Source organism: Dipteris shenzhenensis, chromosome 8, assembly GCF_047967505.1.
Source record: "Dipteris shenzhenensis isolate YYH24624 ecotype China chromosome 8, Dip_SZ_1.0, whole genome shotgun sequence".
NCBI classification, from domain to species: domain Eukaryota; kingdom Viridiplantae; phylum Streptophyta; class Polypodiopsida; order Gleicheniales; family Dipteridaceae; genus Dipteris; species Dipteris shenzhenensis.
Genome location: NC_141603.1, coordinates 31,410,404 through 31,426,583, shown reverse-complemented (window position 1 = coordinate 31,426,583; position 16,180 = coordinate 31,410,404). Strand labels below are relative to the sequence as shown.

The 16,180-nt window shown below is 46.8% G+C and overlaps 1 pseudogene across 1 annotated transcript in view; it reads right to left on the bottom strand.

Annotated features, from left to right (window-relative positions):
- The window catches only part of LOC147899383 (flap endonuclease 1-B-like), a 134,801-nt pseudogene that overhangs the window by 85,725 nt on the left and 32,896 nt on the right, over window positions 1–16,180 (bottom strand). Inside the window, exon 12 of the transcript XR_015541408.1 lies at window positions 3,254–3,335. The product of XR_015541408.1 is annotated as a flap endonuclease 1-B-like (transcript). The remainder of the gene's footprint in view (window positions 1–3,253; window positions 3,336–16,180) is intronic.

The window sequence follows — 16,180 nt, the reverse complement described above, 5'->3', positions numbered from 1 at the left end:
AGGGATGCTTACTTGGGATTCTGAGGGCTCGTACTAGATCCTAAATCTGGTCGAAAGTCCTTGCCTACTCATCTTATTTTGAGCGGTGCTAGGTGAGCTCCTCTCTAAGCATGTTGCGCTTGGCCGTGAATGCTTCAATTTTGTCTTGCCCCGGGCATTCAGCCATTTATGCCTTTAGCAATCAAAGTTTTATTATGTTGGGCTTTGTATCGAGACCTCAAGCGAGCTATTTCTTCTTTGGTTGGTGCCCATGTTGTGGGTTCTTGCTCTTGCCATGCTCTTAATGGGTTGTGGGCTGCCCGCAAGGCATCGTGTTCCTCTTGGACCGTGTGGAGCTCTCGAAGTAGCTCCATAATCCGATCTTGGAGCTTGCTCGTTTGGCTCGAGCTCAGTGTTGCATGCCTACAGTCTGCTCTCCCATAGCTTGACCTTCTGCTCAGAGTAGCAGCACTTGCAGAGGCACGCAATGTGTTGTGATGTATTGCAAGGTTTTGGATGCCCTCGCTCCTTCTTGCTGAGGGTGTTCCATGCCTCTTGCATATGATTGCGACTAAGGGCTTCTAGATTGAAGTACAATAGGCTGTTGACTCCGGTAGATAATCAAGTGACTCTGTGTTCCTAGAGCATAGTTGGCTCCTTAAGAGTAGTGGGAGGGGAGATTGAGTCGTTTTGCTCACCTCATATGTCTACAGTCGCAATGTCGTGCCCTCCACTAACCAATCCTCTCCGTGTTCCTCCCCTTCTTCCGTGCTTGCCTCTTCATCATGCGCTTCCAGGTCTATTAGTTTGTTAGACTCTTCTCTATTTGCCTTGGACTCTTTGTTCTTTGTTGGCTCATCCTTCTCCTCCTCAGACTGAGTTACTTCCTCTTCTGGCTGGCCTCTCCTATTGATGCACTCTTGGTTGGTTGCCTTCGTCAATGTAGTCAAAGTCCCGACATGGGCACCTTCCCTGTGTTGCCGTTGTTGGCATGTTTACTATTGAGATGCTCGGTAGCTCTGGGCAAGGTTCCTGTTCCATTATGAGCTTGTGCTTGAGCACACACAAGTGCACCCTCAATTTGCAATGTGCGTGGTTACACACACATGTTTGGAGTTGAGATAGAAAGTTATTGTAGAAACGTGTTTCCCAATCTACATCGAACCAATCCTCATATGCGGCAAGTGTCTTGGCCACGAGATGCCCTATGGACATTGCCAATGCTCTTCTACAGGCCGATAAATGCCGACAAAAATTTCAAGAAGGGCATCACCCATTCATCTTGCACAGCTGATGAGGTACCCTTGGGAAGCCTTGTAGCTGCCCTCCTACTCATCGAACCTTTGAGGGGTCGGGACTAAATAGGGATTAGATGTGTAGGGGAGCTCGAAGACCTGATCGACAAGCTGCCTATGGCCAGCTTCATCAAAATCTCTCTCAGCACTAACTCCAAGTGCATGAGACGATTGCATGATTGAAATATGCATAAAATTGAGAACTATCCCAAAGTAGAAGATCCAAACTATCTGAATTTTAAAAAATCCAACTCTTATATACTAAGTTTTGTCACACTTGACTATCCAAAGGTGACAAAAAATTTCATCAATCTATGCCCGAAACAAAGGGCATTACAAAGTAAACAACTTGGTTGACTTGTAGACCAAGTTTGCAATTACAATCTTTTACAAAAGAAATAGATGAACTTACTCCAAAAAACTTGCAATTGCCCTTTTACAGGGCTGGTTGGACCAGCCAACCTAGTCGGATTTTACAGACCAGTCTGGTCGGCCAGACTGGTCGGTTCTAGTCAGCAGCCCTTGGGGCTATAAAAGGAGAGGCCCCAGGCCTCATTTTATCATCCAGCAGCCAGCACACTTGGGAGCAGCAGGAGCATCAGCATACACTCCCTCAGGCCTACATTCAGGAGGTAGAGGAGAACAAGAAGAGCTGCAGACTGAGCTCACAGAGGGCTGGGATTTTTGGCTGTCTCTAGGGCAGCAAGAAGCTGCGATCTAGACAGAAAGTCTACTTACGCTTGAGGTGGAGCACGCGGGCTCGAGTCTAGAGATAACCGGCAGATAGGAGGAGGACCTTGTGGAGAGATCAGAGGACCACACCATTGGTGGGACTTTGGATCTATCTCTTTTGTATTGTGTCCATAGCTTTGGACGGAAATATATTATTTTGGCGGTTTCTCTTTCTGGTTGGTTCATTGTTTATTGATAAGTCTGCACACCTATGCTATGCACATAAGTTTAAGAAGTTTGTGATTCCACACCCCACACCACACTGTGTGAGCTCCTGGGTAATTCTATCAGTCTTCCGCTGTGCGTACCCTTTGTTGGGTCATTTCTAACAATGGCTCTCCTCAAATGATGTTGGAAATGGAAATGGAAGCGGGCATTCTATGGAAAGAGGGAAATACATCTGCAATTGTGAATTCAAAAGATATAGATAGGCATTTTGTACAAACTTTACAAATCTGCTTTTGCCAGGCCCTTTTTGGGCTGTTGCTTCTGCCATTGTAGGCGCCTCTTGCAAGCCTTTTTTCCTGCCCTCTGCCCTGTCTTTTGCAGCCCTCTGCAGGCTCTCTCTGGCCCGCCATGCTGTGCCATATCCAGGGCCTGCTGTAGGTTGTTTTCCTGCCCACGAACCCCGCCGCCTGGCTTGCCACACAGGCGCCTATCTTCTGCAAATACCCTGCCATCTGGTGCTGCTCCAAATATGCTTCTGCCAGGCCTGATCCAAGCTGAGCAGCCATAGCCGACTTTCCGTCCATAAGCTCCAGTTGTTGCAGCCCTCCCATGGCTCCTCCGGGTACCTCTCTTTTCTTCATTCTTTGATTCCTGCCCACATGGCAGACATTACCCTGCCCATGTGTCAGTCTCTCAAGACCCAGGTTCACCCCCCCCGTGCTCTCCTCATATGGGGGCTTACAGATGGGGAGGTGACATTTCCAACAGGCATATCCATGGCTTTGAAATTGTTCTTGTCTAACAACACAATTTTCTAAGCACAGAGTGTGAGCAACATATTAAGAGAGCTAGATGGAGACCAGGGAACGTCTCCAAAACGAGCAGCAGTAGCATTAACTTTCAGCCTATGAAAGGGAAAGCAGGAGGCTGCAGGCCTCACTTTGCTAAAACAGCACCATAGAGGATGCACGTTTTTTGGAAGATCATCTTGGAAACCTTGTTTATACCTCTGAATTCATCAATTCCACTAATTCTAATCTTAGAAATAGAGCCATCTATATGCAAAAAACTTCTTTTACCTTTGCATGTTCAAGTTCATGAGGTATGTTTCTATGTTGCCATGTTGCCGAATCAGCTTGAGTGCCGTTTGTGAACCAACCCCTGCGGAACAAACATCACCCAACAAATTTTCCAAAGCTTCAAAAACTCAAAAAAGAATGCACAAATACTCTGACCCTTTAATTTTGCAAACAAAATGTGATATTACAAACATATTGTCTTACCAGTTGAAACTCATTTTCTTTTCCTTTTCCTTTTTTTGTAGAAATAAGAGAGTTTGACTAAGCTTGAAGAAAACAATGTACAGATCAGCTAGTTACAAAGCCAGCCGCTATGAGAACCTTGGAGCAGTCCAAAGGATCTAGTTATGGGGACTATACAACCGATGGATATCTCAATCTATGAAAATGTAAAGCATGCATAGAGGCCACGAATTGTTGCATCTCGCATGCCAAGTATTCCACTCTCTTATATATTTCCTGAAAGCATCACAACACTAGGTGTTCCATCCTTTTCGCAAACAGTTGTAACACGTCCTCCTTCATTTGCACACACACAACAAACAACAGGTGTTGTGTGTTCCTTTCATCGACAGTTCATGCTTCTGCTCAATCAGTTACTAATAGGTGGAGAGAGAGAGAGAGTGTGTGAGATTTTAATGTGTTCCCTTCATCGACAGTTCATGCTTCTACTGAATCAATTAGTCATAGGAGAGAGAAGAGAGAGAAAGAGAGAGAAAGAAAGATATATTAACGTCCACAGAAGGCCTCGCGGGCCTATGGGACAAAGTGACACCAAAGAGAAAAACTCATACAAGCCACAAGGGGCTGAGGCAAAGGGCGCGCTAAGACCCTTTGCTGAAAGAAAGAAAGAAAGCCTATTAACGGCCACTGGAGACCAAAAGGTCTATAAGACAGCAAGAAACCCTCTAGTACATTTGCTTTAGGGAGGGCACATGGCAGCTCCCAAGGAGTGCAAAAAGCAACCCCAATTATTTAGAGTACCTACATGATATTTTGGAAGAGTAAACAGCCATACATCAGTTCAAGACTGAGAGTCTTTTGGTTTTGATTTAAACTCTCTGATGAGTGCCACCCCTTCACCGTAAACTGCCCATTTTCCATCCTTTATGGCCGCCCTGACTTTAGCTAATTCAGTTGCCTTAATCTTGAGTTGAGTTTGTGTAAGCTCCTCTACTATCCATACTTTGGTGCCCTTCGGCTTGTAAGATTGTCAAAGAAGCTTGATCCGCATATCTTTTGACTTAAGTGTAAGGTTGCATGACCTCTATGGTGCAAAATAGAAGCTGGCTTGGAGTCGTCATCATCCTGCTCATCATCATTCACCCATTCAATGTTGGGCAAGCTTGATTTGATCTTTGTTAATATTTCACTATATGTGTCCTCTTTGTACCAATCTTCTGGGAGCCCCCTTATTCTAATCTTCAGCGCATTCTCACATCCAGCTTCGTGTTCTTTAATCTCTGCTTGGATATCACACAGACTTGCTTTGTTGTCCACTTCCAGAATCACTTCTTTCTTAGCAGTTTGTACTTCAGTGTGAACAAGATCTTTGACTGTAGAGACTAGCTGCGGGGTAGGGGGGGGATCCTTACAAGATTTTACAGCCTCATCAATTACTGCCTACTTACCAGGCCCTTCCAAGATGCGAAGTCGGGCCTTTACTTCTGCCAGCTCCAATCGTAGCTCTCTCACTGCCTACTGCTGCAGATAGAAAATCTGATCCTGTTGCCCGAGGATGGGTCGTTTTGAGCCTTCTTGTTGGTAATTCCATGCATATGGAGAGGGTGTCATGGCTGCAACTGTAAAGTGCCGAGTCTTGAAGGATGTTGAAGGAGTTGAGGGAGTTGAGGGAGACTTGGAGGAGAGGACAGGGAGGCTGTACGAAAGGTACAGGGGAGGCTAGCGGGAGGCTGTACGGAAGGTACGGGAGAGGCTAACGGGAGGCTAGAGAGAGGAGAGCAAGGCTCTACAGAGAGACAAAGAGAGAGAGAGAGAGAGAGAGAGAGAGACTTCAAAAGATCGAAGGTTGTATGAGACTGAAAAAACTAGATACAATGAGCTGAATAGGTGGAGCCTCTAAGCAGGCATCTACACCCAAGACAAGTGCAAGATGAACATAGAAACACTAGTACATATTATGCCTAAGGCCCATGGAGAGGATGGAAGCCGTGATGTGTGTTGAGATTTGTACATCAGTGTAAATCCACATACATGTCATTGGTGGATGAGGATCATGGATAGGGTGTTGATTAAGAGATGAGAACTAGGTTTTCTATTTAATGGGTGGTCACCCCCTTGTATGGTATGGATCATTCTACCTTTCCATTTGATGAAGGCGATAGCTAATATGATCTTGTGTGCTGAATCCTATTGGGTGGTCCTCCATTTCCATCTCTCCTCTCCCCCTCTTTTCCAGATCAGAGATGCTTGGCTACGTTCATTCACAAGGCAGTCAGACATCGTGAGCGCCTACTTCGATCACAGAGACAGGTGGAGCATACCCTAGTAGACTCTTCTCAAAGCATGATCACGGAGTTCTTCCAGTAGCCGGACCATGCAGGCTCCCACCCTATAGGCTCTAGACACGATCAGGACCTAGAGCTGGTGACACAACAGCTCAAGGATAGGGTTGACGCACAAATTACACTTCGGGACATTCCCTCATTGTTCAAAGTGGGAGCACGACCGACAAGGGTCACTGTCGCCCTTGTTAGACGTTGAGCTGTGACAAGGAGACAGCGCAAGACTCCACTTACAAGCAGCCGGCAGCATTCTATCTATGATTTTAAGCTCTCGCTCCCCACCCTTAACGAGGGGAGATAGAGAGGACCACAGTCGTGACATTGGAGCATATTTCACTTTGTATTCTCATGAGAGATGATCTAATGATGATGATAATAGTGATGATGTAGAGGACTATAGTTATGATACGACCATGTAGCATTTTGCTTTTTGCTTTTTGCATGGGTGTTGATGCTTATGCCGCACTAGCCGGACTCGAGTGTCACATTTTTAGGATTCCAAGAAAAAGTCTCTTCTCTTTGACTCGCTTGTCTGCCCAGCGGGATGTACGATCGTTTCTTTTGAGGGACACATCTTTTGGAGGACCAATCTTTTGGAGATAGACTTGCCCCATATAGAGAGACTACTAAGACAAGCGAGTCAAAGAGAAGAGACTTTTTCTTGGAATCCTAAAAATGTGAGTAAAAGCACTGACATCGAGTCCGGCTACTGCAGCATACCATGTGCTCAAATGGGCTTGCATAGCCAATCACATCATAAAGATCGGGCCTGAAAAGAGGACCCCAAGGTATGTATACGCTGCAACAATCTCCATTGGAGCTATGTCAAAGGTAAACTGCACTCACTCTGCTGTCGCTCAAAATGTGTCGAAGATCATGATTTTGATTTTATCCACCAAGGAGCCAGCTAAGAGTGAAGATGCACCTCCCGCAGTCCTGATGAAGTGCTCGAACTTGTTGATGTATAGGTCAAACAAGGCCAATAATATCGGACAACCCAATCATGCTCATGATCTCCTCTGTCTATCCAGTCGAAGTCTTGACTTTGCTTGATACCCGCACATATAGTGCTCTGACTCTCAATCCTGATTAGATCAAGTAGCCGTCTGAATAGGCAGACTCGTGGTACACTGTCAAAGGTTTTCCACAAAGCAACAGTAAACTCTCCGCTTCCATGCTCCAGCCTCCTCAATGATAGCTCTTAGTGTGAAGACGTGGTTCAATGTAGCATGATCTGCCTAAAAGCCTGCGTTGCCCCATCACTCTGAATCTCTCATACTCTCCATCTCAGCTAACATGAAAATACTTGCTTGCAATAGGTCTTCCCTCTTGCAATTAAATTGCTCCTACCCGCATGACCACTTGCATCGTTTTCTAGGCAAATGGTTTATAAGGATCAACAATCTTTCACACACTCCCTTGAGCAAATGCTCTCTTTGTTGTTGTCAAAACTCTCTTGTTGATTCTTTTTTCAAACATAACGTACTTTATCTAAGGTCAACTCAGTTAATAGTGAGAAGACACCAAAATCTGCTCTGGTATGTCTTCTATTAAACAAAGTTAACCCCAAGAATTGCCACAGACCTATGACATGCTTGGAATACTAGCCACACTAGAATAGCATCAATCTTCTTCAGATCCATTTCAGCCACATAGATTACCTCTCGACAAAGTTTGAGTATCCCTAGCTATGGGTTTTGAAGGATATCAAGTGCATCTTCTATTTTATTAGCAACAAACAACAAGCAAAATAGAATATGATTTGTGAGAAGATCCTGCTAACTGAAAATGAAGCTTCTCAACCTTAGAACTCTCCTCCATCTCTGCATCACATTTTGATATCACCATCTTTGCCATACATCGTTATTTATTTTTTGGACAATCCTTCCACTGATGTGGCTAAAGACGTCTAGAACATAAGCCCTCCCTTCTTACTTTTTTCTTCTGCTCAAGAGTCAAAAGACGACTTTGACCAAGCCCTCGCTGCCATGGGTGAAGTCTTTCTTTTCACTACTATAATGGTACTCAGCTGAGTTAACTCCTAGGTGACCACGACCTGGCCGCCATAGGTGAAATCTTTCTTTTGACTCCTCTGGTGGTACTTGGATAAAAATGACCACACCATCTTGCTTATTGATTTTGATTGTTACATCTTCATAATTTAATCTAATTGCTATTACACCATCCAATGTATTTGCATATTTTTATCTAACCTCCGGTTTTATGTGATCATTCAAGCCAAAGATGTTGGAACATATGATGCTTGAGAGTTTGAGAAGGGTACAATAGTGGTAGAGAAAGAGATAAATATGATTGGATGAGAAAGAAAGTTTATTAAAGTCTTCGGAAGACCGATGGGTCTATGAGACTGTGAAAATCTTGATAAAAGCGAGCTGTGAGGGTGGAGCTACTAAACGAGCATCCACACCAATGTTGAATGCAAAAAAATGCAGAATGGTAGTACTAAGTACTGAGTACAACATAGTCACGTCAATGGTCGACTACATATCAGTCACATCATCATCATCATCATCAAGACATCAGGGGTAGATGTGGCACTGGAAGCATGAAGTCAACGATAGAGTGTTGTCGACCGCTCAAGGGTGCGGTCCTGTGATGTCTCCTGGTCATAGCTCTACGCCTTTCAAGGGCTACAGTAATCCCTGTCGGCCGTGCTCCGACATGAAACATGGAGGGAATATCCCCAAGTGTAACCTATGCACCCGTCATCTATCTGAGCTGTCGAGTCACTGACTCTGGATCCCGATCATGTCGAGGTAGGGAAGTCCAGGTGATATGGCTGAAGAACTCTATGATAGAGCTCTGAGAGGGGTCTCCCAAGGAAGAGGTATGCTCCTGTCTCCGTGATCGTCTTGCGGTGCCAGACTACCTCATGAATGAAGCCTGCCAAGCATCTCTGATCTGGATAGGAGAGGAATTGGGACAAAACCCCACAGCTATCTCTGAAGAGGCAGTAGAAACGCACTCGGATCTCATAGTAAACGGGACACCTGAAGATGAAGTGCTCCTCCGTCTCAGCCTCTTGCATGTCACATAATGTGCATAAGCGCCTCTCCCTCGGTAGGCGCTATGCGCTACCGCTCTCTATACGAAGTCTATGTGAAGAGACCCGAAACTGCCCGTATGAAGTCAATGTAAGCAAGGAGTATGTACAGACGGTCAGAGTAAGTAGGTAAGTGGTCACGATCGAAGCATATATCATGATAGGTGGAGTAAGAACTCAGTGGGGTGGAAGCTGTTGTGCAAGGGCAGGGAGTGGAAATGCTAAAGAAAAGGTAAGTGTGATCAGCCCTTGGAGGAAGAGGTGCTACAGTGAAATCGGTGATGCGTGATGTGAAGGCAGGGGATCCCTTGATGTAATCCACAACGCTACAACCTCCCCCATGTGGGAAGCATGTGAAACCACCCAAGGCAGACCATTTTTCAAGACCATTATAGATAATGAGATCATGCATCCTACCGAGGTCTAATAGGGCCTACCCATAAGATGTGACTGGCCCTCGTCTGTCAGCCGAAACCCATATCATACCTACATCCTCAAGGTCAACGTCTGGCAGTAGAATGGAATCATTCCTGAAGTCAAGGAGTGGTACCTAACGGGCGCCTGTCCTCGCGTTGAAGTCTCCAACTAGAAGGACTTCTCTGCAGCTCGAGAAATCAACAATGGACTAATATAGGGCTGCAAATGGAGATATCTCAACCTCATCTCGAATCTCTCTCGGAAAGTGGGAGGTCTCGGGAGGGAAGTAGCATACTGCAACAAACAGATCCTGGCTGTCCGTGTGTCAAATCCAGATCCAAAGATACTTGGAATGTGTATCTCTCTACTCTACTGAAATGGTCCCCAAAAGGGTAGATCTATAGAGAATTGCTACTCCTCCTGATCCACGTACTCCCCATGTGTCCCTGGTCTCATCTCTGTAAGCAGACTCCCACATGTACCCACTGACTACTGGTCGTGGGTGCTCAGACTTTGATGTGTCTCTGTGTAAAAGACTATGTCGCAACTTGTATAGGATTTCGAAAAGTTCCCTGGTTCTGACCATAAGGTACCATTATAGTTCCAAATGGTGCAAGATATGGTCTTGGAGATCTGGGTCTCATAGACCTTGCCTCCCTATGCTGCAAGGGGGGAGGGGGGATGATACCCGACGAGGGCCTGTAAGAAGTCATCCATCTCGGACTATTGCCCACTTTCCCTCCTTACCAGCCTAATCACGTTGCTACAACAGGGAGCGCCTCTCCTCAACCTGTAGTGGGGTGAGGTCCTCATCCATGCAGATTGCTGGCTGATCTCGTAGGACTAACCTGCATCATAGGGCCGAAAGTCATGCCTGAGCATCATGGAACGGTAGTATGACCAGGGGCTGCTCTCAGTTGGGGTCTCTCCCCACCGGCCATGCCCTCTCGATCCTGTGCTCAGCTACACCCAGAGTAGTGGCCACGAAATCCGTCACATCTGTCATCGGTGTAGCCTCAGTGCGTGGGATTCCACTAACTCTAATGTTGAGAGCCTTATTGGCTCTCTGCTACTGCTCCACGAGGGTAGCCGAAACGGTTGCCCTTGCAGGTTTCCATCTGGCCACGTCGACTCATCTGGACGTCTCCTCAATCACCGATTGCATCTGCCTCTCCACCTCAAGCTTCCACCCCGCCTCCCCACCACCTTGCATTGGACGTGCCTCCCATTATGGGGGGGGAGCCGGTGCTCCTCCTCCCAGTCGGACATTAAGACCTGCACCCCCCCCCAAAAAAGAAAAAGACCAAGAGAAATGGGGGACAAAGCCAAGAAAGACGACGACAACAACAACGATAACAACAACAAAAAAGCAAACGACACAACTGAAACTGGAGGATGTGAACACACATTACAACCGAAGTGGACTCGGGGTAGACAGCAAGGCAAAGGCAGGACCCGCCTCAGCTTCTTCAGCCTCTACCTCTACCTCAACCTCAGCTCCCGCTACAGTTTCAGTTTCAGCTCCAACCTCAGCTCCCTCTATCTCTATCTCTACTTTGACTTCAGCCCCCGCTTCAGGCTCAGCTCCAGTTTCAATCTCAGCTCCCTCTACATCTACGATCAGTGACATACTCATGCCCATGGCGCCGGTTGTTGTTCCCTTCCCCAGCTCTCCTGTTACAGCTCTCGCACCGCTTATGACCCCTACTTCAGAGGTGCCATACACTGTTCCGCATTACGCTTCACTCTCTCCTCTCCCTCTTAGTCAGCCCACGCTCCCACACCCCATTGGGACTGCCTCATCCATTCCACTGTCATCTCCGTTCCTCACCCAGTTCACCCAGTCACCGTCCAGTTTCCGGACTCAGTCCCACACTTTCATGCCACAGTCATCACAATTTCAGCATGGACATGGGTGGGCTGATACACCAGAGGCCTGTGAGACCTTGCTCATGGAGATACATAGTTTCCGTAAGCGTGAGATGGAGCTAACTCGCTTCGCACGGGAGCAGGCCCGCTTCAACCAGGAGCAGAGCCACATCATACAGGATCAGGCTAGGGCCATTCGGGAGCAGGTGGGTCTTATTCAAGGACTCGGACAGGATATCATGCAGCTCCGACAGGAGGTCACAGCCATACACACTGTCCCAGGGAGTACCCCGATGGTCGAGGCACAGATTGCGAGCATGCAATCTGCTATTGAGGAGACTTCCAGATGAGTTGACGTGGCCAAACGAGAACCCGCAAGGGTAACCGTTTCGGCTACCCTCATGGAGCAGCAGCAGAGAGAGCCAGTAAGGCTCTGAACATCAAAGTACACGGGATCCCACGCACTGAGGCTACACCAATGGTAGATGCGACTGTGTTCGTGGCTTCTACCCTGGGTGTGGCTGAGCACAGGATAGAGAGGGCATGGCAGGTGGGGAGAGATCCCAACCGAGAGCAACCCCTGATCATACGGTTCCATGACACTCACGCATGACTTTCAGCTCTACGACGCAGGTAAGTCCTTCGAGATTAGCCAGCGATCTCTATGGATGAGGACCTCACACCTCTACAGGTTGAGGAGAGGCGCTCTTTGCTGCTGCAGCGGGATCAAGCTCAGAAGGAGGGAAAATGGACAGTGGTACGACAGGGATGATTTCTTACAGGCCCCCGTAGGGCACCTGCCCCCTTCCCTACATAGTGAAGCATGGTCTATGAGACTCAGATATCCGAGACCCTGTCCTGCACCATTTGGAACTGTAATGGTACCTTATGGTTAGAACTAGGGAACTTCTTGGAATCCTATACAGGCCACGACATAGTCTTTTATACAAAGACACATCAGAGTCCAGAGCGTCCTCTTCCAATAGTCAGCGGATATACATGGGAGTCTGCCTACAGAGATGAGACGAGGGGTACAAGAGAAGTTCGAGGTTCAAGTGGAGTTGCAGTCCTTTTCAGATCCACACTTCGGGGGACCATTTTAGTAGAGCAGAGAGATACACATTCCAAATTTCTTTGGATCTGGATTCGGGACATGGACAGCCGGGATCTGTTTGTCGCAGTTTGCTACTTTCCCCTTGAGACCTCCCACTTTGCCAAAGATATCCGAGGTGATGATGAGACATCCCCATTTGCTGCCCTTTATCAGTTTATCGTTGACTTCTCTAGCTGCGGAGAAGTCCTCCTAGTGGGGGACTTCAACGCGAGGATAAGGGCTTGTCAGGTACCAATTCTTGACTTCAAAGATGATTCCGCACTACTGCCAGATATTGACCTTGAGGAGGCAGGTATGCTACGGGTTTCGGCTGACAGGCGAGGTCCATTCTCATCTTATGGGCAAGGCCTAATAGACCTCGGCAAGATACATGATCTCACTATCTATAATGGTCTTGATAGATGGCCCACTTCAGGTGGTGGTTTCACATGCTTTCCACATGGGGGGGCTCTAGTGTTGTTGATTACATCATGGGATTCCCTGTCTTCACATCTCGCATTACTGACTTCACTGTAGCACCTCTCCCCCCAGGGGCTGATCATACATATCTTTTCTTTACTCCACCTACCACGATATACGCTTTGATCGGGATCACTCACCTTCTTACTCTGGCCGTCTATACATACTTCTCGCTTATATTGACTTCATACCCCTTTTAGAGGATCGTGCTGCCCTTGTCACATGCTCACTACACGAGACTGCCATTCACGCTTTCCCCCACACCACCCGCTCCACCCGCCCACCACTCCCTGGAACCATACCCTGTAATAGTTGGTACGATGATGAGTGTAAGGCTTTACACCGTCAACTCAGATTCGAAACCAAAAATAGTCTTCTGAGCGCACCAGATATGGTACGCGAATACCGTAGACTGAAGTAGGTCTTCCAAGGTAGTTTCGTTGGCGAAACTACCTTGGGTAGCACTTTTAAAAGTGACATAACTTTCACATCCAATATCCAAATATAGTCATTCAACCACTCAAATTGGTCGGAAAACCCCATTTGAGCACATCAATGGGGTTATATTTTAGAAAATCTTGGATATATAGTATTAAACATTACATGTATTTTATGAGAGTGATATAGAAGCCCAAGTTAATACTTATTTATAGTAATTTAAACTTCTTTAGAAAGATGTCCATAAATATCTTGTTATTTATGCTATAAAAACAATAGAAAGATATTGCCATATGATATAAAAGTGTTTAATAAGTAATTATATATGTATAATATTATTACATTGAGAGTGATTATGAGGGATGTTTCTTAAAGGAGTTATTTTTCAACACTTTTTTAAGGTGATAACAGGGGAACAAAAGAATGTCTATGAATAAGAAAATTTATGTTATGTAAAAATGAATGAGTGACAAGTCTATATATTTTTATGATAAAGGGATCTAGTTTCTATTAAAATAAAAGTGTAAAAACCATGTTTCCTAAAGAAATACAATTTTTTAAATCTCTTGAAAAACACGCTCAGCTAAACCTGCTCATAGGTTTTTGCTCGTAAAATTGACGCATTCCCATAGACCGGTACGGAGGAAGAAACTAGACTTCGTTCATCGGAACGAGGAGGAGCTACTGAACATTTTGTTTAGTAACAACTCTAAGGACTTCTGGTGGAGATTTCTAGAAGGACGGTCCCCTTCGTCACTCATTGACACTCAGATCTAGTTTGATTATGCACGCACACTTTATGACATCCCAAATCAGCCAGTCCCTAATCTCTTACACATGCCTCGCCCCACATCCTGCACCCTCTTCACTAGAGGAGGGGTAAAGGATGCCGTAATGAAACTTCATAATGGCCGAGCAAAGGATCATGAGGGGCTATGCACTGAGTTCATTGCAGATGGGATTAACCTCCTAGCCCCGATCTTAGCAAAGCTTTTTAATGAAGCTGTTTGTTTGGGGCTTCCACACACTTGGACCATTAACACTATCTTACCCATCCACAAGGCAGGGGATCCCATGAGCCCGAAGAACTACAGGACCATTATGATTGGACATGTCATGTCCAAGATTTATGCATCAGTACTTGACTCCGAGGTTAGCAGACTTACAGAGTGTCGAGGACTTAGAGCAACAGGACAGGCCGGATTCCGGCATGATCATGGAACCATGGACCACATTCTCACACTCTGATGTATCATCGAGGAGGCCAGGTCACGAAAGCAGAGGGTTTATTGTTGCTTTGTGGATTTTCGCAAGGCATTTGACACGGTTCCGAGAGCCTGCCTCATACAGCGCCTACAGAACTTGGGTTATCACCAGGAGATCATTTGGGCTGTCATGGCACTTTACAAGAGAGTTTCAGGCAGAGTTCGGGCAGGATCCGGGTGGACAGATGAGATCATGAGCACCATTGGAATCAAACAAGGGTGTCCTTTGTCGCCTACCTTGTTTGGCCTCTACATTGACGAGCTTGAGACAGTGATGCAGACAGAGGGGGGTGTAGGTTGCTCTCTTGCGGACACGTTGATCCAGATTTTGCTCTACGCAGATGACGTGGCTCTCTTGTCTTCCTTAGCAGAGGAGCTTCAGAGACACCTAGACGCACTACAATCCTTTTGTGAGTCTCATGATTTGAAGGTCAACCTGGGTAAAACCAAGGTCATGATCTTCAATACATCTTGAGCCATCATGTGTCAGAAGCAGTTCACATTTGAGGGGTCATCTGTTGAGATAGTTTCATCATACACTTATCTTGGGGTTATCTTCTCCGGACCCAGCTTCACTATGAGACCCGCGATGCAGGCACGCTTGAGTAGAGGGTATGCTTCATTGGCCAGACTAGAGATCCACGCACCAAGGGGTTGCTTTCTGACTGTTTGGTTCGCCCAACGGGGATGCATGGCAGCCCTTGTTGGGAGCCAGACTTGTCGGATACAGAGTGGGCCCGTGTGGTGTGGTTGCAGGTTCTCATGTTATCACGGATGATTCGTGGTAAGTCATCCGTTCCTCACCAGATCATTCAGGCTGAGTTTGGGTCACCCCCTTTACAACTAGATGCTGCATTTCAGGTCATCACGTATCTGTACCGAGTTAGGAAATATGGGGATTATACCTCGGGGCGTAGCAAGCTACCATGGATAGCTCTATCCTCCTCTATGGCACTTGCAGCAGGAGGAGACCAGAGGTGCTGGTATGCACGTATAGAGAGATGGTTTGAGCAACTGGGGCTCCACATGGATAGACTACCTCCCTTCTAGTACAGCATGGATGCTCCGTTTTCTCCCCTCCTATCACACGAGGTCAACCAGGTTATCCGTGAGGATCTACTACAGCTACACATTTCGGACCTGGTGACCGAGTGAACTCCCAGTGAAGCTTAGCTTCTACAGAGATCACTTCTTACATATCACAGCGGAGGGTTTCATTGACCCACCAGGATACACGCAGATTCACCTACCCCACTTGCTGAGGATCTCTCTTGGGCAGTTTCGGGTCTCTTCACACAGACTTAGCATCGAGAGCGGCAAAGCAGAGTGACTACCCAGGGAGAGGCGCATATGCACACTGTGTGACATGCAGGAGGTTGAGACAAAGGAGCATTTCATCTTCAAGTGTCCTGTGTACTATGAGATCCGAGGGCGTTTCCACTGCCTCTTCAGGGATAGTTATGGGATTTTGGCCTGTTTTCTCTCCTACCCAGACCAACGGTGTTTGGCAAGTTTCATTCATGAGGCACTTAGACACCGCGAGAGGATACTCCGAGCATGGAGACAGGAGCAGACTTCTTCCTCGGTTGATCCCTCTTAGAGCTCTATCACGGAGTTCTTTTAGCTAGATCACATGGACCCCCACGAGACGAGGCCTCGACATGACCGTGACTTGGAGCCTGTGACCCGACAACTCAGACAGAGGATCGACACACAGATCACACTTGGGGACATCCCCTCCTTGTTTAGAGTCGGAAGCCCGACCGACGGGGGTCA